This window comes from Papaver somniferum, chromosome 9 (genome assembly GCF_003573695.1).
Source record: "Papaver somniferum cultivar HN1 chromosome 9, ASM357369v1, whole genome shotgun sequence".
Lineage (NCBI taxonomy): Eukaryota > Viridiplantae > Streptophyta > Magnoliopsida > Ranunculales > Papaveraceae > Papaver > Papaver somniferum.
Genome location: NC_039366.1, coordinates 190,294,744 through 190,321,001, shown reverse-complemented (window position 1 = coordinate 190,321,001; position 26,258 = coordinate 190,294,744). Strand labels below are relative to the sequence as shown.

General features: G+C 35.7%; 1 long non-coding RNA gene and 1 pseudogene across 1 annotated transcript; both read right to left on the bottom strand.

Moving 5' to 3' along the window:
* Positions 1-2,884: 2,884 nt before the first annotated feature.
* On the bottom strand, positions 2,885-7,659 carry LOC113308850. The gene is made up of 3 exons (XR_003340132.1): positions 7,106-7,659; positions 4,303-4,462; positions 2,885-3,133 (listed from the first exon to the last, which is right to left on the bottom strand). It is a non-coding gene; the product is annotated as an uncharacterized LOC113308850 (long non-coding RNA).
* A 10,775-nt stretch (positions 7,660-18,434) lies between these two features.
* Positions 18,435-23,795, bottom strand: LOC113311073 (annotated as a pseudogene).
* Between the last annotated feature and the right edge of the window lie 2,463 nt (positions 23,796-26,258).

Genomic DNA, 26,258 nt, shown 5'->3' with positions numbered 1-26,258 from the left:
AAAAGACTTCCGTTTTCTTTACATTGAGATGTAAACCATTTACAAATATAACAAGGTAATTCTGAAAAGTTGGGGCCATATATGTCCCAGAAGATCCCCTACCACTATTTTTGGAACATTTTAAAATATTGACCATTTTTGGAAGAATTTGGGAAATCAATCATACTTTCGGTTAAGATCCCCATACAAATAACCCTTTATGTATGGATTTGCAACCAGTTCCGTTTTTCGGTCTTTCAAAAGTTGACCATTATTGCATTTTGTAGACATGTCTGGATTGATATTACACCGAGTCCCCGAAGATCAACATCTTTGCTCTTAGAGTTTTCCTACAGAGATGCGACGCAAAAATCATATTCAACTTTGAACACAAAGATTGGACGTGTGTTTTTCGAAGCATTCTTGCATACATCGCTAATTAAATCACCATTTACACTATGAAAGCTGAGAATAGGAAAAACAATGAAGAAGGAGGGTAGTAAGAATGATTGATTCATCTTTTTGCTTGAGCTTTTGTAAAATGTGATCTCTTTTATCTACATCTATATACCAAATTTGGTATATTTAAGGCTAAATTAATAAGGTATTAAAGAGGTAAAATTGGTATGACCACCATTTATCAACGTAAGAGTTAGAGATCTCAATAAAGATATCATGGATGATTAATCGGAAAATATCCAATCAAGGACAGTCAAATTAGCATAAGATATATTTATATTCCCTAAATGGATATTTTCTTCTAATCAAATAACTTAAATAACCTTCTGGCAGTCATGGTATTAATTGTTATATATCCTTTCCTTATTAGTTCTTTGATTTCTTTCTTGTTCACTAGTAAGGACACATGTGCGAAGCACATGCTTGAGTTTTTACTCATCCAATAATACTAAATTTAAAAACCATGAAACTTTTTTCCTAAAACAAAAATTTATTATTCTTATTTGTACTCGTTAGGTGAATAATTGAAAAAACTTTTCAAATATATAAATTTTTAAAAAATCCAATGTATATTTTGAAAGATATTAAGTTTTTAAAAATTTTGATATATTTTTAAAACAATGGTATTTATGTAAATATGTAAATAATAAGGATAACTAAGTAAGTTAGGGGGTCTCCTACCAAAAATAGCTCTTTTCTTTATATTAGTACTAGTAAGGTCACATGTGCGATGCACATGCTTAGATTTGACTCATCCAATAATGTTAAATTTAAAAGCAATGAATTTTTTTGTGTAAAACATAAATTTATTATTCTTATTTGTACTCTTAGATAGATAATTGAAAGAGCTTTTCAAATATATAAATTTTATAAAAATCTGATATATATTTTGAAAGATATCAAGTTTTAAAATTTTGGATTTATTTTTAAAACAACCGTAATTCTATAAATATGTGAAAAAATGAGGATAACTAAATAATTTAGAGGATCATCTACCAAAAATACCTATTTTCTTATATTAAGATAAGATAAGATAAGATGAAGATTTTTTATTTATTATCAAAATGAAAAACAAACTGGTATTCATTCATTTTATTATTTATTATTACTTCATACGTAATACAAGCCCAAATAGTGAATGTATGCACCACATATATAGCCTTGCAATAATAAAAGGTTTAGATTGGAGCCTTAGTGTCCCCATGCTGCAGTTTCAAATCACCTGATATACGAACGATAACATCGTTTTAATGACGGAATGAACGGTCACGCCCATGTACATGTTTGCCCTCATCGGCACTGGGATGCCCATGTTCATGCACTTATTTCTTAGGGTCATGTTTATGGCTAGAAGGACTGTTCTGTTTCTTAAGATCATATTTGGAGATGCCTCTAGCCATATTAACAAGTGAATCAACACTGATAAGAGGGGAAACTTTCTTAGCAAGTTCATCGTCGTTAGTTTCATATTTGGTAGTCGATTTGATAGTGCATGAATTACAACCGACTTGCTCAATGATCTCGAAACTATCCATGTAGAATGATACTCCCATGTCTAAGTATCCTCCTTCCATCTGTTGCACTCTTTCAAACGTTTGCTCTTATTTATCGTCACGAACTTCTCCTTGTAAGTTAGCAGAACCGTTCCTGACGATACAGACACACATTATTAATACTGCGCAAAGTGTATAACTGATACTAAAATAAGTAAGAACTGAACATAGAGGATTGATTCGTGTACATGTATGACCTAGAGGATATACAAGACGAAGAACAGTACCTAGAACACCAATTCCTTCCACAAAATCTATCCTCTCAAACACACCTGGAAGTAAATCGACAACTAGTTTAGGAAGATTCGGAGAGCAATAAACTTCCCATACGTCGTCTGCTGATGCGTTCACGTCGAATTCGTTGATAAGCTCATTTCATTTGTACTATATTCTGTGCTAGTTAACTATTGTGCTATTTATAGTGTAGTGGTATTAATAGTGTAACAGTTAAAACTGATTGAAGAATTGGGAAGATGCACTTTTGATTACGAGGACACAACACAAAGTAAAGTGAGAATAATTAAAGTGCATTAGCTTGAAAAATGTGTAAATTGTTTAATCATTTGGTTATGATTAGGTAACAAGCAGTTCACGAACAAGTCAGGGCGTTGAAAATTTGCACAACCGGTTAAAGAAATCTCAAGAGGCCTTCAGGTTTGATACAAGTAGAGAGTTCCATGACTTGGAACCATGAGATGTTATTACCAACTGGCACAAACTCAGTATTTACCATATGAATTCGGGTTTTTGGTGGAGGGAGTCGAAAAGGACTCGTTATGTCGAACACAAGAAAAGAAGATGATAGATACAGCCATAAAACACATAAAAATACATTGTACACTAATAAGCCCTATCTGACTCCAATATTACTTTATTTATAAGCGGAAAGCCTCCCAGTGCTCCCATCCTGAGATCACACATTTATTTTTGAACCCTTACTTGCCAGTCCAACATCACGTCACACTCACACGTTTGTTGTTTTATTGTTAATTAATAAAAAAAGCAAGTGAACTTCCTTAAACACTACTAAACCAAACACGAGTACCATCAAGTGATGTTGATTTCTTTTGATGGTCCTGTTGTCATAAGTTCCCAACTACAGCTCGATGAAACAAGCTCTTACACTTCCCCTTGCTTGATATCTACAAAACCAAACAAACGGATCACTTTCAGTACCAAATGTGAATTCAAAGAAACGTAGTGATAACCAAAATAAATGCATGTTACACCTTATTAGGTTTGTGTTGCAATAATTCTATTTTTAGGGTGTGTTTAAAAGTCAAAAGATCCTTGCCGCATTACCTTACTCTTTTTTAGATGCAAATTTGCTGGTATTCAGAAACACAAATACAAATAATATGGAAAATACTGCATAGTTTATACACCGAAACCCCGCAATGCTTATAACCTGCACCGAAATAAGGGAACAATAAAGTAGAATAACCCTAAAGGCTACAGTACCCTAAAGACCGAATCGCATGCCACATCCGTCTTTACGTAGACATGCATATTTTTCACAATTTTCGACCTGGGTTCCATGGTAGTGCTGCCGAACTGACTTCAGTTTCCCAACATACTGACTTCAGGCAGTATTTTAGTGAAATCATCTAATCAGTATTTTTTGATATGTACAACGTTCTAGTCCAATTCATTCAATTTCAATCTTTCTTTCTCTCCTCTCAACAAAAGGAAGAAGAAAATATTAGTGCTAATTGTCATCCAAGACAAAAGGACAGGACAAATTGATGAGAGTTAGCTCTATTACTTGTGTATACACACACAACTATTCTTTGATAACTTGCTGCATATATGGTTGCTATAATGCGGAACTTGCCTAAATAACATGTAATATGACATGAAGACAGATGAACTTCAGAGGATCCGAACTAATTTCAAGATTTGATATCATGAGCATACCTCCTCTCACAATTGCAGTAATGATAGAAAATGAAGCTAAGCCTTATTCTTAAAAGATTCACAAAGGTATGTTGCACAGCCAAGAACGTGCGATGAGTGCACGCATCTAGCAAGCAAAGGTGCAAGTCTCTAACTCAAGAAACAAGGGTCAAAACTAGAGGGTAGACCGATGTGGGATAAAAGATGGGCCTTTACACCTCCCATCATGGAATCTTAAGAAAAGGTAGGGGATAAAAGATAGGGAACAACAACAACAACATGATGATGATGTAAAAGCTTGTTATGAAAATCAATGCAGCCGCTCAGTTTTCCATCATTGTGCAATGAAGAGCATCGTATATTACTAGATAACTAAGATAATAAATTAAGAACAGTAAATAATTCAAGAGCTAACCTGCAATATAAATCTGAAATCCTTGCAAAAAGAAGTTACAGAGTTGATACGATATGATGTTGAAATCACATCTTCCTTTTCGGTTCTTAAGCTCAAATACCCGGTCTTTTGCTCATAATCCTCTTGTTCCATGGGAGTTGACATCTTAGATCACAGTTTCCTGATACAATAAGATTAACTATTATTTGTGCACAGAAAATCGCTTAGTTAGCTAGGTAAGGTTGTAAACATAATATGAACAGGTAACACAAAAACCTTGGAAAGATACAAAAGAAAAACTTAAACTGCCAATAACATTTCGAAGGACCACCGAAGCACACCAAGTGTGAACTTCTTAGCTTGCTAACAGAGAGCTAGTTTACAAGATAAAGATCAAAACCGGGACTGCTCATGCCAAAGATCTTTCATAAGATAAAAACTACTTCCATATCCAGAATGCTTGTACAAACAAAAATCATAAAACATTCAAATACTGACTTTATTTAATTAAACAAAAAAAAAACTGGAAGCCCAATGAAATAAATGATCTTTTATCTACATTTGTAATGAAAATTCCCAGAATGCAAGAAAATAGTTCCAACGGATCATTCAAGATCAATAAAACACAAAGTGTTGTTAATGCCCTCAGATCTCATGGCTATAATCTTATGGCTGTAATATATCATTCAGAATACTTGAGCAAATGAGTTTCCATAACAAGCCTATGATCAACCTTCAAGAAAGGCTTGCGATAAAAGAACTCCACGCAACTGTTCAACAAAGTGAGTTTTTGTTTCATCATTGAGCAAAGATTTAACTAGGTCGACCATTGCATTCAGATCTTTGTGAAAGACAAAATTCATCCAAAATTTCTGTTAAGCAAATATCAACCTAAAACTAGATACTACGTAGTAACAAGCTTACGTCAAGGCAAGCTCGTACATTTGGCCTGATTCGGTTAATTTAATCTGTCCTTTGAAATACTAGCAGTCCCACTCAGACAGCTGATTTGTTTTTCATACTAGACACATGTCACTTGGACTTTGTAGACACAAAATACTGAAAGGAAAAACAAGCTTCATAATCAGAATGAACAAACAGCTTAATCCATTTGAATGAACAGCACAAGAGATATAAAATGCTAGAAGCATGTGACTATGACAAACAGGTAACACTGAGACTCGATGAGTACACTGATTTCCAATTTTTAATGCCCTCAGATCGTGTAGCATCTGACATTCAATGGCAGTCTAAGCAAAAAATTGTCATTAAGAGCCTTCTTATGCTAATGATAATAATAATCGAGGAGGAGGAGGAGGAGGAAAGCCGGCAACTGCTCGTCAATGTGATATATCCATCATAGGGCTACAAAGTTTACCAAGTAGTGTGTGAAAATAAAGGAGCAGTAATAGAAAAGCAAAAGATAAACATAAGACATCAAAGTTTCAAAATGGTAAATCAAGCATGGAATGTAGAAACCTTCCCTAGTTTGGTAAATGTAATGCACTAGTAGAACACACTTATGCTGGATATACTGAAAATCTCAAGATTAACACAAAATTCTCCTAAATGAAGTAAATATTTTGTAATTATACACAGTATAGTATGAGGTCGAGTTTCAACTCAATCTTAAATGCAAGTTTAAACCGAACTTCATTATTGTATACTTTGTTAGTGTAATATACAGTTAAAAGTTTATTTATGAGTTGTTATCTGGTGCATCCATGCACAAGATAAGAACCAATCATTGGCATCGGAAATCGTAAACAATAATAAAAAAAAATGAGAGATAATGTAAATTTGTATTGGAGAAGGCATATATTCATAGATCTTTAAATTTCTCTCGATACAAGTATAATATTTGCCTTCTCCGATGTAAATTCACATCATCTCTCATATTTTATTGTAGTTTATAAGTTTTCATGCCAATGATTTGCTCATATTTTGTGCATGGATATACAAGATAACAAAACTATTTATCTACCTCCATGATCTTTCCATACGGGTAAAAACACGGTGCAATCTAACAAATTTAAGAATGCAATGTTTAATCCGAACTTAATTATTATACACCCTGTTATAGTATACAGTAAAAGTTTATTGGGAGTAAACACATATCTACTCATCTACTTCCTCGTTCTTTCCATAAGGGTAAATACACAGGTGCAATAAATAATACCTTCCTAGAAAAACTTAACTGCCAACAAAATTTCAACAGAACATCAAAACCACACAAAATGTTTTCTCAGCTTGCTAACAGAGCTAGTTTACAAGACAGATCAAAACCGTGGCTGTTCATGTCAAAGATCTTTCATAAAACAAAAACTACTTCCATATCCAAAATAGACACATACAGACAAAAAGCATACCGCACCGAAAATGAAGACTCGATTCAATTAAATAAATTGAATAGTTAAACAAGATCATTGAAGATCTATGAAATGACAATGTAGTTGATGCTCTCAGATCTCATAGCTACAATAAATCATTCGCAGTATATCAGCAAATGAGTTTCCATAACAAGCCTGTCATCAACCTTCAGGGGAGAGAGAGAGAGAGAGAGAAAGAGAGAGAGAGAAGTTGTGGTGATTCAAGGCTTGTGATGAAAACTCCATGCAACTGTTTAAGAAAGTGAGTATTCCATCATTGAGCAAAAATGTCTTAGGACTCTTAACTAAGACAAACATTGCATGAAGAACTTTGTCAAAGACAAAATTCATCCAGAAGTTACAGATCTGAAATATAAATTTCTCTTAAGCTAATCAAAAAAACTAAAAGTATATACAACTTAGTAACAAGTTTATGTGGTGATACCAGCACTTACATTTTTCCTGATTAGATTTATTTGATCTGCATCTGTTCCACATATACGTTGAATTTGAGTCTTGACATATCTTGGCAGAGTACTCAGACAGCTAATACGTTTTTCAAGCTTATACGTTCACTTCTGTACATCACAAACTGAAAGGAAAAATCAAGCTTCATGCTCATAGTGAACTAACTGCTTAATTCATTTGAACGAACAGGACTAGAGATATTTATCAGTTCCGAGATGCTACTAACATGTCAACCAAACAATGGTGTGAGAGTAACACATCTCAACCACAACTTAGGACGCCTGGTCAAACCAATCAAACTGAGATTTGATAAGTAACAGTGATATCCGATTTTTAACGCCCTCAGATCGTGTAGTATCACACACTCATTGCTCAGTGTAAGCTTAAGGTTATCATTAAGAGCCTTCACACATCTCGCCATAATAATAATAACAATAATAATAAACAAAGAATGAGATGATGATGATGATGACGAAGAAGAAGAAGAGGAAGAGGAGAATGTAAAATCTCTTAATGAAAATCCCTGCAACTGCTCATCAATGTGAGTTTTCCATCATAGGGCAATAAAGGTGCAGCACTAGAAGAAGCAAAAAGATAAATACAAGACATCAAAATGGTAAATAAACATAGAGTGCAAAAAAACCTTCCTAAAGCACAGAGTATAACACAGTGGATACACTGAAAATCTCAAGAGGATTTTAAACACAAATTTCTCCTAGAGGAAGTAAAGATTCTATGAAACTGTAGTATTGTGCACAGTCTAGTTGGAAATGGAGTTTCAGCTCAATCTTATACAATTTAACCAGAAAACAAAAAAATCCTAATGCTTAAAAAAAAGGATGAGAAGTTGCAGATAAAGTTTACTGGGAGTAAACACATATCTATTTACATACATACATACATGTAATTTCAACTCCATTAAACAAAATTAAAAGCTCAATAAAACATATAGTTTTCTACTGACATTTTTACTTATAGGTTCTCAATGCAAGAAGAAAACAAAGTTAACTGATAAATAAATAATGATGCCCTCAGATCTCATAGCTATAATAAATCATTCACAGTATTAGCAAAGAGTTTTCATAACAAGTCTATCATCACCGACCTTCTAGAGAGAGGGAGGGAGAAGAAGAGATGAAGAGAGATAGAAGGAAAGGAGAAGAAGCAGGAGAGAAGAGAGAGAGAAGAGACGGTGGTGGTGATTCAAGGCTCATAATGAAAGCTCAATGCAACTGTTCAAGAAAATGAGTTTTTCCATCATTGGGCAAAAATGTCACAAAAAATTCACAGATAAGATACATCAATTTCAGAAATTTAAAACCCTGGAAATGCATGCAACTTACAACAGAAACAAGTTAGATGCTTAAAAAAAAACAGAGTTAGGGTTTATCTACATATTAGCAAAACGAACCATTCAGATAAACTTAATGAGTCAAGCCGCAAATTTGTACCCAATTCTCCTTATCTCATTGCTATAGAAATTCATTGAGACTTGCAGCAAATGGAGTTTCATCATGCAGAGAGATGACGGTAATTGAAGCCCTAGTTCACAACACAACCAGTACAGAAATGGCGGAATACCCAAAGAGATTAGATCGTGAGATTTCTAGTAAAATGTGAAATGTCAGTTATATAGGCATGCTTCTTGGACATACCTACCCCACTGATGCTCCTCGGACTCGGACACCCCTGGACCCACCCTGAGCAGGTCCATCCAAGTCCCAATTTGTCGTGTCATCTCAATTCATCGTGTCAATAAGATTTGGCTGGGTTTGATGTCGATTTTGGATCACAAAACAATTTTTTCATTTGAAATCTAAATTTAGGACATGGATTAATATTTTTTTCCGTTATTATAATGTAGTCGGATATTGATAAATAAATAGCGTTATGACCGAAAAAATGTATCCGTTTAACGAGGTTATTTATTTATTTAGATCTCATAATGTATTTTTCGTTATCATAATACAGTCTAATCTAGATAAATTGTTTATTTAGATATTTTTATTTTCATCTTATCAATTTATGCCAAATTTAGTTCACACTATAGAATGGTGATAGACGTTGAACATTTTTTTTTAATTTATTGATCCTAACAAGAATATGTATTTATGGAATCACCAACTTGTGAAGAAATTATTAAGTTCTTAATAAATGATGAGAGATCCTAAACCATGTAATATCAGAGTAATATCAAGTGAGGCTTTCCAAACAATAATTGAAATAAAAATTACTTTTTACACATATCAAAATATCCTAGAAGTTATGTATTGTGACCAAAAAATGATGATGTGATGTATTTTGGTTTATGTGGAAGGAAAAACAATCAATATTGCCCTAAATGATGGTAGTTCGTGCAAGGAAAGATACTCAATCGAACAAATTTCTAGTCTCTCACTTTTAAAAGATTAATACTTGATCAAATCCAGTGGAGAATAAATTATTTCTTCAACAGATACCAAGATGCATCTCGGTAGAAGATATTATTGAACTCACTGTCATCTCTGCATATCCAAAAATTTATGTTGCTCTAATGTCCACGGATCAATGGACTTCTGCAGGTCCATATGGTTTTCCGCCTAGATTTTACCAGACTCAATAGCAAGTGGTGAAGGATGATGTACATAGATGATTAAAGTGTTATTTCACTCAGGTTTGTCCTCAAGAAGCTCAAAAATACCAAAGTTACTCTCATATACCTAAATCCAATAATGCTGGTAAACCAGAGGGTTTCATACCTATTGCACTATGTAATATGGTATACAAATCGATAATCTAAAAAATTATTGGTTCAAGGCTTAAGAAGCATATGGTGAATACAATCCCTTCTCTGCTGTCATCTTATGTTCCGGGGAGATTAATCTTTGAAAAATATTTGCTTGGTCCAAGAGCTGGTTCAAGCCATAAAAAGAAAAGGTGGTCGAACTAGTCACTTAGCTCTCAAAATTGATATGTCGAAAGCCTTTGATAGATTGGAATGGGCGTTTCTAATAAAAATCCTAAGGAAATTTGAATTTGGCGAAAATTTTTGTCAGCTTATCTCCTAATGTATCAGGCACAATAAAAATCGAAAGTATGCTTAATGGTACCCTAACTCAAGTTCATAAGAGGAATACGAAAAGGTAACCCTTTAAGTCCTTACCTCTTCATCTTAGCAATGAAAGCATTCTCGAGATTCTTAAATCAATGTGTGTCAAAAAGCCAGCTGACAAGTATGAAGATTTCTAAGTCTTCTCTTAAGATGAATCACTTATTATCTAGCTATTTTTCAAAGCTAACCTAGCTCAGACTAACAATTCCTTGAAGTAATATGGATGTTTAGTGCATGCTTTGGACATCTAATTAATTTCCATAAATCTGCAGTTTATTTTAGCAAGAATATGAGTTCTTCATGCTGTCAGGATTTAAGTGGTGTAATGCAGGTGAGACGACTAGATACTTTAGAATTACCCTTTTTTTGTTGGCAGAAACAAAAATATTTCTTTTTCTTCCCTAATTGATAAGATGACAATTAGACTCACCAAGTGGAAGTGCATAAATATGTCTGAAGCATCTAGAGCAGTCATGATTAAGAATATAACTAATGCAATCCTAATACACTATATGACAAGCTTTAAACTTCCAGATTATACCATCTCTAAGATGAACTCGACTCAATATGCATTTTGGACAAACAAAAACAAAGGCAAACACTTCATGGAGAATGGTTGAAGTGGCCTGAAGTTGTGGGTGTAGATGAAGCTGGTGATGTTGGTTAAATTGCTGATGTGTTTGCAGTAATGGAAATGAGTGCAGCTGAACTGCAATGGGCAGTGACTGGAGCTACAGATGGTCCTAGTGGCTTGAAGACAGTTATGGAGAATGGTGAAATTGCTAGGTTGTATCTAGGTTATGTTGCAGAATTAAGTAACTGATGTTGTGAGATGGTAGAGATGGGTGAATGAAGCAAGTGGTTATGGAACTGAAGGTTCAGCTAGTGCTAATGGTTCCAATAATGGAAATGAATCGCAGCTGCATTGCGAGTAGATGAGCAGATGGAGTTAACTGTGGCCCTGGTATTGATGTAATGAAACTGGAGATTGTGTGGATGTTTGTAGCTATGGTGTTTGTTCAAGAAAGCTACAGGAGATGGTGATTGTCATGGGTTGGTGCTGTTTGTTTGATGTAGGGGTAGTTTTCTTGAGAGATGAAATCGCAGAAAGGCTTTACGAAGATGGCAGCAGACTGGTGGTAGTTCAGATGGAGTTTGGCATGGTTAAGTCCGAGTGCGCACAAGAAAATGGTTAGGCCAATAATGGGATCCAGTATATCCGTGGTTCTGGTAGGGAAGTGCTGGAGTTGCTTGTCGGTTCCACAAGACTGATAAGCTAAGCAAGTAATGTGCCTGTTTTGGCAGAGATATGTAATGGCATTGGGCCAAAGAGAAGCGGTCGAATGAGGTTTTGGAAGTTGGAATTGCAAGACGCCTACAAAAAGGAAATCGTTCTTTACACAAAGATTATCTATTATCTCTTCTTTTACTTTTTTTCTAAGGTTTAGAAACATGAAAGATTTCCTTTTTCTTCTTGTTATGAACTCCATGAACATGATCTAAAATTTTATTATTGGTTTAAGGTTTGAGTTGGATTTTGCAAACATGGTTCTTTCATTTAATGAATTAGTTTTGTCTCAATTTGTCGTTTATGATTCTCTGCGAATATAGTTGCGTGATTGATGTATTGCAAAATGATTTGAGTATTTGTTTTGTCAAGTTGCAAATTGGTAGAACTCATATTCATATATATAGCTAGTTTAGGGTTAATCGTCGAGCGATACTTGGTGGGCCCGGATATGTGTGAAAATTAAGCGCAATAAAAACGCGGGCCTACAGTAATACCGCAAGTGCACGGTCGTCAGTTGTATCTCGTGCAAGTACGGGTCGATCCACAGAGACTGGGTGTGTTTTGGAGTTTTCTAGCTATTTTGGGCTCTAAATTGCTATTGTTGGGCTTTGGGTACCAATGGATTTTGGTAACCAATGGGTTATGATTGTGCTTTGGGCCTTTGAGTTCTTTGGGAATGAACTGGGCTTTAGCTTTAGCCTATCAGTAAACTAGGCTTTGGAGAGAATTGTAGACTGGGCTCAATGATCTTGAAGTGCTCTTGGGCTCAGTGGTTTTGAAATGAATTAAACTGGGGTTTTGATGTGAGCTAAGCTTTGATTGAGTTGGGCTTTCACAGTGAACTGGGCCTGTCTTTAACCTTAAGAGTTTACAGTGAGCTTAAAGAAGAAGAGAAGTGACAGAGCTGAGAGCAAAGTGGGCATTAACAAGAGAGCAGTGAACAAGAATGGTAAAGAAAGACAGTGAGCAAACAAAAAGTGACAGTGAGGAAGTAACAAAGTGAAACAATGTATGTACAAGGCCAACATGAGAGGGTATTTACAGGGCAGTGACATGAGAGGACTGGTGCTGTGGACAGCACAGGCAAAGGAAGAGAGGCACAGCAGCAGCAGTAGGGTAATGCAGGCTGGGCAGGGAAGCAGAACAGGGCAAAACAGCGCAATATAGCAAAGGGAAAGTGGACAATGGCAATGGAGATACTGTCATTATATACAATGTGGCAATATATACAATGATAAAACAACAGTGATATACATGTGCATATTAACAATGGCATGGTAGTGGCAATGTGGTAGTGATAAATCAAGACAGTTTCAAACCAAGGCCTAAGCCAAGGGCAATGGCAGGGGAGCAAAACTACAGATACAAAACAGAGAAACAACACAATTAGGTTATGAATCCACCTTGTGACCTAGCCAGATAGTGTAATTCTATGTTAAATCCCTGTCCCTAATGGAGCTAGGTGAAGGTTCAAGCCTGCCTATGTTCCAGGGCATACATAAATGGAATGGAAAGATAAAAAGCTTGCTCAACTGTTTACTCCTAGCATTGACTGTCTTTTGACAGCACAATCAATCACAAGCACAGTTGAGCACTAATTTCCTCCATTTCTCAATCAATTCTATTTACATGAATTATAACCTAACATTCCACCACTAACAGTGACTTAAGGCATCATCTCAGCCTAGCTATACACATACACATGTGAGCTCACATAACAACAACAAAAAAAAACATTTACTAAACAGAGAACTACAAACTAACATGTGAACTAGAATGAAATGTGAATTAAAACATAAAACAAACTGAATTGAAACAAGATAAACTAAAACTGAATTTGGAATTAAAATTAAATCTACAAATACAAAACAGGGAAGAAAAATCTACCCAAGAGGAACTGGCTAGTCCAGCCCTCATGGGGATACACTGGCTAGTCCAGAGATGATTCCAACACTCACCCAATATCCCCTTTTATACCCAATTACATAATTAGGGTTTACACCCTTTTCACCCAAAAATTCCCAAAACAGTAGACATTAGGGTTCTACCTAAGGTGACAGAAAATCACAGTTAGGTTCAATTACCTACCCTATATCACCCACTTTATCTTCTCCATGCTCTATCTCAACCTAATTAGGATTTATGTAAAAAAACCCAAATTGACAGAACTAGGGTTTGGTAAATTCTTACCCAAATTGATGCGATTACACGCTACTGACTTCGACCCATTCTTCTCCTTAGTCTCCTGCTCCTCTCCATGCCTCTGATTATCTCCATCTCATCATCCTATTTCACCTATTTCACACCTAGGATTTCTGTGGCGTGAGAGGAGGTGAAATTGGTTGTTGAGGGAGGTGTAGAGTGTGCTAATGATGAAGGGTTAGGTGTTTGGTGGTGTTTAGGTGGCTATGGAGTAGGTGGTGGCGATGACAGTGGCAGGGTAGGTGGTGGTGGTTTTGCAACAGGGATGGGTGAAGAAGAAAGAAAGAAAAGAAGAAGAAGTGGTCGATTTGGAGGTATGGGTATTAGGTTTTTAGAGTGTTGAGCGGCTTCATCAAATTTTGATGTTATGTGACTCTGAGCTGCGAGATGCGAAGATGGTTGGTAGATCTAACGGTGAGATGAGAGATGAATCGCTGCGATCGTTGGATTTTGAAACACAACGAAGTCAACGGTGTTATATGATGTTAGGTACTGTAGTGTAGATCGGGAGTATCTAATTTTGATGCACAGGCATAGAAGCGATCGTTGGATTCAACTACAATCTAATCTGAAGGCTTGGAATTTAAGCGCTGTGGTGTTTGGCAGAGACTTCAGATTTTGATGCTCTACGAAGGAGCGACCGTAGGATTTCGATGTAGTCCCATCTAACGGCTGAGAATGGAGGCGGTTATGGATATAGAAAATGGGTTTGGGTAAGGGTTTTGGGCCTTGGGTATGCCAAGCCCATATCTTCTTTAAGAACAATTCTTCCTTCTTGAGCCCATTCCTAGCTCTTTGGACTTGTGCGCACCATTCTTCGCGGCTTCCTTGCGTAATTTCTTCCGGCTTTCTACTACTTTTCTGCTCTTTTCCGCTCCGCAATTCATCCAAACTTCATTTATTACCTAAAAATACAAAATTAATTAAGAAAAATATTTATTCTTGAAAACAATGAAAATACAGAATATGGGATAAAATGTAGAATTAATGCACAAAAGATGAGTTAATTGCCAACAAAAAGGGATAAAAATATACAATATTTGGCACTCATCAATACTCCTTGAACACAAGTAATATAAATATGGTTATAGCTTATAGTGATATATCCTTGTAATCATATGTGAACCATGACCTTTGTTCGAATTGCTTGCACAATGTATTTCAATTGCATTGATTAGCCTAATTTCATGAATCTTAATGCTCCATGGGAATTGAACTTAATTAGCGCAAGGCGTTAGGTTATTCTTTTGGTATAATTCATACTTGCATCGTTTTACATGTATGTGTGATGAAATCAGGAAATTGCGAGATATTCTTTCGACTAGGTATTATAGGAATTTTGATAATGAGAGATTAAATATCAATTCTAGTTATTAAGACAAGAACGTGTTAGTGAATGAAAAGCGAAATCTTTGACCAATACTTTCACATATCTCTGATTTGCTTGCTTTCTTTTGCTTTTAGTTTAATTTACCTTACATAAATCAAAAAATCCTCCAATTGTTATTATAGGAAACCGAAATAACTTGACAACCTTAGTCCTCTCTGTGGGAACGATCCTTTCTTGCCCTTACTTCATTATATATTTTGAGTAGTAAGAAAGTGTAATTATTTTTGATGCCTACGACAACGATCACACTTTTCTCAAATTGCAGCCCCCTTACATGGTTTAACCAAAGCTAATGCAGTATTTAAATGGGAACCTAAGCATGAGGATACTTTTCAATTATTGAAGAAGAAGATTTCAAAGGAACCAGTTTTGACATTGCCTAATTTACATAGGCCCTTCGAGGTAGAAACATATACATCTAACTATGCCTTAGCGGCAGTGTTATTCCAAGATGGGAAACCAGTAGCATATCACTCAGAGATATTCACAGGACTAGTTCAAAATTATCCTACATATGACAAAGAGTTGTATGTTATGCACCAAGCTATAAAGAATTGGAGACCATATCTGTTTGGGAAACAAGTTATGGTTCATACTGATCATTAACCTTTACAATATCTCTAGACCCAATCTAAGTTACAGCAGGCTCGACACATGAAGTGGGCATCTTACTTAGAGTAGTTTGGTATTCATATCAAGTACAAGCAAGGAGTACAAAATAAGTTAGCAAACATGTTGTCAAGACCACCCCCTAGTATGGATTTATTCGTAGCAATGCAGTCTCAACCATTGTCACCAAGTGAATATGTTCAAAGATATGAGGGAGATGAAGATTTCAGATATGCATACAAGAAATTAATTCAAGGGCATTCAAGTGATTTTCGTTTAGCGGATGGATTAATGTACAAAGGTACAACCTTATGTACCTAACGGTAGAGATAAAATTCATTGGATAAGAGAAGCACATACTTCTCGTATAGCTGGTCATTTTGGTACATAGAGAAAAAATTACTAAATTTGAAGCGGTATATGTACTGGCCAAAGATGCACCTCGATGTCTCCAAATATATTCGAGGATGCGTGTTATGCAATACCTCAAAACCGTCTAATAGGAAGAGAGGATTGTACATGCCATTACCAGTTCCTACCAGACCATGAGAAATCATCTCAATGGATTTTTTAAGAGGATTACCAATGACAAAATCAGGTGATGATTACATATTTGTTGTAGTCGATAGGTTCAACAAGATGATCAACTTGATTCCTTGTAAAAAGACAGTGACAGGGGAGGGCGCAACTAAATTATTTTTCCATCATGTCTGAAAACATTTTGGGTTACCTACTTTTATAATCTCTGACAGAGATAGTCGATTTCTAGGTCAATTATAGACCAAATTATGGAGTCTGATGGATAAAAGACTCAAGCATAGCACTGCTTTTCATCCCCAAACAGATGGGCAAACAGAAGTGTTGAATCGGACATTAGTTCATCTCCTACGAGGATATCACTCTAAGCATAATAGTTTACCCTTTACATAATTTTCTTCTAATCGAGCCTTTCAAGGGTCCACTTTGAAGTCTCCTTTTGAAGTTTGTCTAGGATATTTGCCGCAGAGTCCATTTGATATGAGTTTCTCCACTTCTCAAGATAATGTATCAATAGAAGCAGAAGACACTAGAGCTTAAAGATTTATTGAGAAGATAAGTAAGATACATGCTTTAGTAGAGGCTCAAATACAAAAATCTCAGGCTAAATACAAGGCTAAGCATGATAAACATCGTGTCCTTGTAATTTTTCTAAGGGAGATTTAATATATTTACGTATAGGAAAAAACAACTTAAGGGTGAAGGGAAGAAGCTTAAACCTATACGTTACGGACCTTTCAGAATACTGAAGCAATTTGGAGATAATGCTTTTCAGTTAGATTTACCACCATATATACAGATGTATTATGTCATTCATGCAGAATACTCGAAGCTATTTGAACCTCCACTACATAATGAAGAGGATGATCAAGAAATGAAGCTACCACCAATACAAGACTTGTGGATAGAACGAGAGGAAGCTCTCAAAGAAGATTACATTTTCGAAACAAAAGTGACGCCTAGTAGAAGAGGTGACCGTGTCATGCTTCATGTGGGACGTGCAGGTCAAGTACCAAGCAAAGCAAAGCAAAGTAGTATAAAAAGGAACAAGGTGAGGTCGAGTTTCCGCACCTTCAGTTCAGAGCTTACACAAGAGTTTCAGCTTCCTAAAATGAGGGAGCCATGATACAGGAATATCGTAGCAGAGGGTCATCTAAGGCTGCCGGACGGGGCTGACTACTAGCCTAGGTTTAGTTTAGCCATATTATGGCTAGAGAGTATCTAGAAGGTACTAGAAGGTACTAGAAGGGGTGTTTGTTTAACTACTTGACCTAGAAGTTTGAGGTTTCCTAACTTAGATAGGATTCCTAATTAGATGAGTTCTAAAACTCATAGTCTTTCTTTATGTTAGAATAAACTCTTAGAAAAGGGAAAGAGACCATTGATATGAGAAGTAGAGAAAACGGGAGAGAGAGCACTCACTTATTGATTGTAATAGAGTTTTTTTTTTCAAGCAATAAGAAGAAGAATTTAGCAGTAATATCTTGTTTGCTTTTCATTATGTTTTTCTCAATCTATCTTCGTACCAGTACTAGCTCTAGGTACCACTGATCGATTACGTATCGATGCAGAGAGCAGAGGTTTATGGGAAGCGGCTCAATAGGCAAATGATTTAGAAGTGGAGGCTGTCCACACTTTGAACTAGCCTCTAAAACTGGTGGTGGACGCAATGAATAATGAAAGCTTCAACATTGACGGGAGTTTACATAATTTAGTTCTTGATATCAAGAATGTCTTTAGATTGTTTAACTCTTGGTGATATAGCTGTGTCTAAAGAGTGGAATAAGGTGGCAGATATTCTGTCCAGAGTTTGGTCTGGCAATCCTTTAAGCATAATTTATGCTCAATTGCTAAAAGATGAATCTTTTGTGAACTCTTATTCAGTTTAATTCCAATCATTTCTTCTATTTTTTCGAGGGGACTGACTTCGCTGAACAGCTAATAGCAATGAAGCTAAGCTGCATCTATAAGTCTGTGACAAACACATCTTTAACAGATCATATAAAAAGTATATTGGTATTTCCCAACAAAGAAACTTTATCTAGATTGGGATTTCTTTCTTTTCTTTTTGGCAAGTAAGTCAACTGGGAAATCTAAAAAGCAAGAGCTGGTGAACTACGGGTTCCAGATAACCAAAACATTTGATTTCCCATAGAAATGCCATAATAGAATAAGAGACATAAGACAACCTGAAGCTGAGATATATAACTTGAATGGTTGAATATGGACTAAAATCAACTAACAGACTGATGCAAAATCAATAATATCTATATTCTTATCGTTTATCTTGGTTCATCCTCCAACCTATACAAAGACTATATTACAACAAACAATCTCATTCTCCATCTGTTGCTTCGCTGTAAATTACACTAACAAAAACCTGGAAACTAATAATACAGGAAGTAAAAGATCTATTTTATAACGAAAAACTAAAAAGAAAACAGGAGTGCGTTCAATATCTATATGGAAGTGCCTGGGGGAAAACAGAGACGAACCCTTATTTTGTTGTATATCAACCAAGGAAACTGCAATTATGCCCTGCAACGAAACATGAGAAACATGAGGGACGTGCTGCATATTCTGGTGGCTCGATGAAGAAGAATTAAGGTTATGTATTCGTATCATTGGATACCTAATAAGCTCCAAATCTTGATCTGATGATAATGTATTGGAACGAGAGAGGATTAGAACTTCGGCTACTATTGAATGACTATACTTAAAGCTCTACACTAAGTAAACAGGTGAGGTGCTTGTTCATTGATTTTTAAAAATATCAAAATGTGGGTCGGGCCCCTGTCTTGTTGGAACAAAGACAGGAGCATTCTGGTTCACTTAGCTCCCTTCTTACAAGACGCTTGTCACGGTTAATCATCAATTTTACTAGGGGAAGCTTCAGAGTAACTTGGCGCCATATCTCATTCACTGTTCCATTTGGATCATCATACTCAAAGTATCTCTTTACCTGTGGAACACATAACAAGGGAAATTAATCAAACTCACCATTATCTGATTAGCTTTTTTGTCAGGATATCTTGAACTTGACTCAACATTGTGACAAACTACAACTTTTCAGCACTCTTTATTTTACTTTTTAAAAAATTGGTCCCTTGAGACCTCTCAGTTTACAGTTTCCACTACTGCAGCGAAGACAAAAATATGAACTCTGACACAGACAAAAGTATAAATAAACACTTATTAACACGCAGCTTGTCTGATCCCCAGATTTAGCAGGATCATGACGAATTTACTATTGCGAGATAGGTATTAACCTGTGAAACCCAGTGAGTAATAACATCTGACCCACAAAAATTACTTATGATGTATGACCCTCTAACTGAAATGAGACTGGACAGACATTACCACCATCTTCATAACTACAACCACTACCTCGCGACCGTCGCCAAATCACCAGTGTAAAGCCCACCAACATCTATTTCCTTGCTCTAAACAACAACATGGATTTATTTGAACCGAAAATGCCCCAGGCTTTCTATGTCTCGGACTCTCAAGGATTAGAGTTACTTGGTCACCTAAAAAACGTTTAATGATATTTTGAAGCTATGAACATGAACAATGCTGTTACCGACATTAATAAGTGATCAATATAAGAACTACTGCAAAGCTGAGGAGCATGAAGTGAACCAAGTGCATATGAGTCTAATGCCGGTATTAACAGCATAGTGTCCGAGAATTAATGATATAAGGTACTCCAAAAAGGTAGGACAACATTTTAAATGGCATATGCGATGGTATTAACGAGTTTAAGTCATTGTAGCAACAGCTAAAGATTATAATAACTTTTAGTGACTATGAGCTAAAGATTATAATAACTTTTAGTGACTATGAAAAATGGACTAACACATAACGCATGCCCCGACATATTATAATTCATCAATAAACAAACCAGAACTATGAAAAAACTGCTCACCTCTTTAAGCTCTCGCTGGTATTCCAGAATCTTCTCGGTTCTTATTTTTCTTAACATTTTAGTTAGATGACCTGGTTTTACTGCAGTGTCCGAGTCTACAAAGATAGCAATTTTTTAGTAGTCTATCGCATCTTCAAAGGGCAACTCAATCTGGTCACTGACAATCACTGGAATGCACAAGCTGACTATGGCATCAAACAGTCTGCAGGCTGAGGGTGTATCTCCAGCAGGATGTAAGCAGAACTTTGAAGAATGCATCCCTTGTGTTGCCATACGTCGACTTTCCCTGGACTGTGCACCATGTTTTATAATGACATCTTCCTCACTTTCAAGCACTTGGAAAAGGAGGTCACGAACTTTGCCACCCTAAAATAAAATAAGCATTAGCAGTTTTTTAAATGTACGAAATATAACACCCATGACTAGAGAGTATAATGCTTTGCTACTACTCAGTTATGTCAACTGACTAACAGTTTCTAAAAACAGGATTCAAATAAATGTCAATAACTCCATTTGATCAAAATGTGATCCTATGCTATGCATATTCAAGAGGCAATATATATGTATATATCATAGCACGCAAAGAAGCTCTGTACGAACTCTGTCAATCAACAAAATAAAGCTGCAATGATAGTATTCCTAAAAGAAATGAGTTTCGGCAGATGAATATGACTGTATGCATTCTAAATATCCATCAGAAAAAAGTGTGAGAAACCCTATATGCTGCAAGAGGCCTGAGAATGAATGCCAACCAGGAGGATTCATGTGACAGAAGCCCATTACTCAATGAACTACTAGGAAGAAATTGCTCCCTGTTTGGCTGTTAGGTGCAGATCAGCCGTGCAAAGTGATCAGGCATACAATAAACAACAGAAAGAGCGTTGTTCATGACACCAAGCTTGCGATAATTCAAACATATCTCCTCTCTTCAAGTTTCATACAGAACTCAATTACTAGCTAACATAATGCTGACTGCAGCCCTACTACAATGAGGCTTAGCAAGAGCGACACCCCTATCAGAAGTTTGTTTCACAGAAAGGCGTACTTATAAATGAAGCTGTACCAACGCAGGTAATGAGATCGGACAAAGAAAATGGATCCAAAGACAATGTGAAATTGCAAAAAAGAAATAATAAAAAAAGAAATAGAGGAAGATAGATACACAAGAAAGCCGTAAAATAACAAGAATGTTCCTAGTGATGCAATTACAATTAAATTTACTATACACACATTGTTGCCAAATAATTGAGGCCAAACATACTTCCACTAACCTTGCCACTAGCAAAGTAATTGTTCTGTACTAGCAAAAAAACGTGTAATTCAAACTTCCACTATTTCTAACAACTATGCTTTTAAAAGATGAAAGAGATCCAACCTCAGGACACCTACATCACAAATTCTTCTACAAAAAAAATAATTTGAACAGTTGAGGATCAAGACATCCAGGGCCATTTAATAAAGCAAGTCATTATTCGCGAGTGTTCACTTGTGAAGACATATGTCTACGGAAAACTAGTCCACATAGATAATTAATATCTACAATAACAAATAAACTAGACAGACGTGGTCCATAAATTTTGTGTAATAAATACATATATTGAATATGGCATACTAGAAGCTTATCACATATCCAAAGCTAAAGGAAAATAAAACCAAAGTGAACAGCTGGTAAAGAATCACAGAGACCATGCATGTACATAACTATGCGGTCTATGCTATGCAACACCAGTAAGTCCCCACGATGAAGGACTGCTCTTACAAGTGATACATGAAATGAAGCTTCCGACTATTTTCTTGCTATTTCTGAATATATTGCATACATTTCATTTTTAAGAAATTCCACAAAGTTATTTGCAAGTATGAATGAACGGGCTTCCTATACACGCAAAGGTGCCAACAGGATGTACACATTTCGCCACCTTATACTCATCTAAGACACAGTTTCAACGTAATATCACACAGAGGAACATGATTGCTTGGCTTTTGAGAAATTAATCAATTATATAATTCCTAAGGAAGTAAGACCTATGGTAGCACAAAAAGCATAGTAATATAAGAGATTTACCCCAGAGAGAAGAAAGGTGTATAAAAGGATGTGACAGTCTAAATTGGTACATCACACAAGACCTTCGGCATGTTTACGACAGACAGCAATTTTACAAACTTCAACTTCACAAGGATCATTGGTATGTTGAAACTCGGGATATCATTCTCCGATGAACAGAATACTACTTTCTTTCTATTTCCATTCCAGAAGAAAACCAACACATATAAGCTAATACAAGATAGAAAGACTGTGACTGGCATGACATTATAGGTTGCAGAACGAATCCATTCAGTCTATATCACATTTTTCATGCCCAGACAACCACAATAATAACAAATGCAGCTCTAATAAACAGCTAAAAACATTATTTTTTTTCAAATACAGGTTTGTAAAAACTATAATTGTTCAGAGAGTTTGTTGCTTAATTGGTTCGCCTCTAGCTGTCAAATGTTTCAAGTTAACTTTCCATTCCCCAACAGAAATCTGGAATGCCTAATACAGCTTAAATTTCCTAAATTCAAAAATAAACAGCAACATCTAAAACAAATGTCAAAAGAAGAGCAGTTTACCTCCTTTCGATACCGATTTCCCATGAAGAAGAGCAATGAATTCCTCCCCTCCACACCAGTTTCACCTTTAAAAGGATTAATCCGATGAGAATAAGGTAAAATAACATCTTTAACCAAAGAAGCCTGATCCCTTGTTAATCTTCCAAAATCTGAAACTAACAAAATCCCATTCTTAATCCTATCAATAACTTTATAGAGTGCATTTGGATCTTGACATATAAAAACATGATCCCACCCATTATTCCTCTTCCAATAAATCTGTTCTTCTAACCATTCCATCAAACTTTGTTGCATTTCTTCATCAATGTAAACACTACCACCGACATTACTATTCACATTCACACCACTAACTGGTCTAATTGGATTGGCAACCAGACTCAAAGACGAAAAGAATGCTACATAAAACAAATCAGCATCTTCTGGATCCAAAACCCTAACAATCGTAGAACCATACCGATCTTCCTTAATCAAATCAGAGAACAACCACCATTCCGCAGAATGTTGATTCCCTGGATACTTAAGATTTGAAACATCATCAAAAGGAATTGAAATGGACGGATCACGAGCTTTAAGATAACTCTCAACAACACCATAATTGAATTTTCTGGGTAGATCGTATGAATAAACTTTAACAGGAGGAGGAGAATTAAATGAAGAAGAGGAAGACAAGATTGAGAAAGGTGAATTAGATGATGATTCAAATGATAAGGGATTGTATAGGTGTAAGAAAAGTATTGAAGAATGCATATAAGGCTACAAAGGTAAGAATTGTGACTAGGGTTGGTTTAAGACAAGGAGATTTTCTACCCATTTTTGAATTTAATTGATATATCAAGAATGATGAGTTCTTTAGGGTTAAGTTTTCTCCATCTGAAGATGATGAAGATAATGGAAGAAGAGAAGAGAAAGAGGAAGAAGATGATGGAGAAGAAAAAGAAGATCGCCCTTGTTTTTTCGGTTTTCTGGGTTTGCTTCGATCACTCATCGTATGTTTAACATTCTTTTTCTTTTCGGTTCTGTTTTTTTAATTTATTTTCTGCGCAAGCCCACGAGGGCAGTACGGCACTCCACAAATTACTATTTACCGGAGTATTTAATTTGAAACCTGGTTTGAGCCATACATTTGTCTAATCCCCATGGTGTAGCTGCTGTTGATGCCGGTGTTGATGTTGGTGCTGATGCTGGTGTTCCTGCACTTTAAGTTTTTATGTTTAAGTTTTAGATATTAAAAGTTTAGGTTTATAAGACTTGTGGTTGTTTTAAGTTCTTTACACTCTTTTAAGGTTTGTATTTTGGATGATCTCTGTTCAACTCTTTTAAGTTCTTAACACTCTTTTAAGGTTTGTTCAACTTAATACACTTGAAGTTTTAATTATAGTTATGTGTTACAACAATCGGTCTACTCGATATGGCAACATAAACCGATTGTGCAAGCTATTTTTCTTGTATGTTTTTCAAGCTAGAATCGGGTCACATGAATATATATATAAATCGATTGTTCAATCTATTTTTCCTGTATGTTTTTCAAGTTAGAATCGGGTCACATATGAATATATATAAACTGATTGTTCAAGCTATTTTTCCTGTATATTTTTCAAGCTAGAATTGGGTCACATATGAATATATATATAAATCGATTAGTTTCGGTGAAAATTCATGTTTTTTACATGTCTTTAGTCGGTTTATGTTGGTCACAAAAAAGACTGATTCCTGGTGGCATTAAGATTCAACCGGGTTATATATACCTTCTAGAAGACCGATTATGCCAAATTATTTCATTTTTTTCAAAAAAAAAATAGTCGTTAGGGACTTTCTATATAAATAGTGACCTCACCCTTGGACCCCATTTGTCCCAAAATTGATCATTTTATTCCCCATCACTCCATATACTCCACAACTACTCATTTCATACCTTCACATACAAGAAATGGCATCATTTGATTCAAACAAAGATTTGGTAATCACCAAAGCATGATACGCGGAAAATCAAGTTAGACGTCAGTCCTCCGTAAGGGTGGATTTTGTAACCTTTTGGGCTAGGGTACACAACAAATTTAGCCAAGAATTTTGGAATCCTAATGGAAGAAGTGTTCAACAAGTCCATGATAGGCACCTAGTCATAGAAAATGCGATACTTGCTTATTTGGCTATCCAACCTCGGATTTTTAACACTCGCCCCTTCAACTTGTCCATTGAACAATTTTTAAGTATTTTTGTGGTTTGTTTTACGTAACCCATGTTGTTTTATCTTCCAATGAAACACCACTAACAAATGTTAGTTTGTTTTTGTGTTTTTGTAGCACGAAGTCGTGAAAGCGCGCTACTTGGAGGAAAAGGGGGAAGCATTCGCATTCGATGCAAGCTATCACTTCTTGGTAGAAAAAATCCTGGAGGATGACCCGGACTACATGGATCGTGTATTGTATTTGTAGGAAGATTGATGGCTTTAGAATTTTTTGTATAGGTTTTGTAGGTAGACCTCTATGTAAACTCTCATGAGACTATAACTCGTCCACTAGGGTCGTCTAGGGGTTCAAAGCCTTGATGCATGTGCTAAATGCATCCTACAATAATAATGGAATGAATGGAAAAAAAATTGTATGAAAGGAAACAATAAGTTTACATATGTAATATGTAAAACCTGATAGTAAAATCGGATTATACATATAACAACGTTAACCGATTATGTATGTCCTCTGTTAATTTGGAAACACCAATCCAGAATCGGTTTACAAGTGCATGAACGTAAACCGATTCTTAGTACTGTTTACGAAAAAAGATATAAATGTTTGATGTTTTGAAGAACTCTCTAACATTAGTTAATATCACGTCCAAAATACAATTGACCCCTAATATGATTAACTAATGTTAATTAATCAGGGGTAAAATATGTACTTAGGTAATTATTTTGATGAGGGGTGGTGTGAAGGTTATTTGTAATGACCTTTTTTGTCATCTAGCTATAGGCCCCAATTTAGCCAGGTAATATAAATATACTGATCATTGCTATAATGCAATCCACGTTGATATCTTACGGTACCTGGATTCCTACTATCATTTGAGAATAGAGTTATTCCTAGCATCTTCTTCTCTATTGAGTGAGACGAGGTTGGGATAACATATGTTTAAGTTGTTTAATTATTTTCTCATAGATCCATCCGGTGGTGGATCTTTCACGGATATTGCCATTATGGACGCAAATCTCTTGGGAAGTGAGTTTAAGCAATCTTCTGCTCTATGTTGTTTGTAAATTTGTTTACAATATTTTCTTTAGAAGAATCGTGATGCATGTTGGTGATTACATGAGGGTTATATGTTTCCATTGAGCACCCCTTTGGGATGATGTGCTCACTCGTTCCCACTTCAGATTTCAGATACCAGAAGAAATTGTGCGCTCGAAGATATTCGTTTACGTTGCTTAAAGCTTTATCAAATATATGCATTTTGCATATCTTTTATTTTATATTTCTTTTATG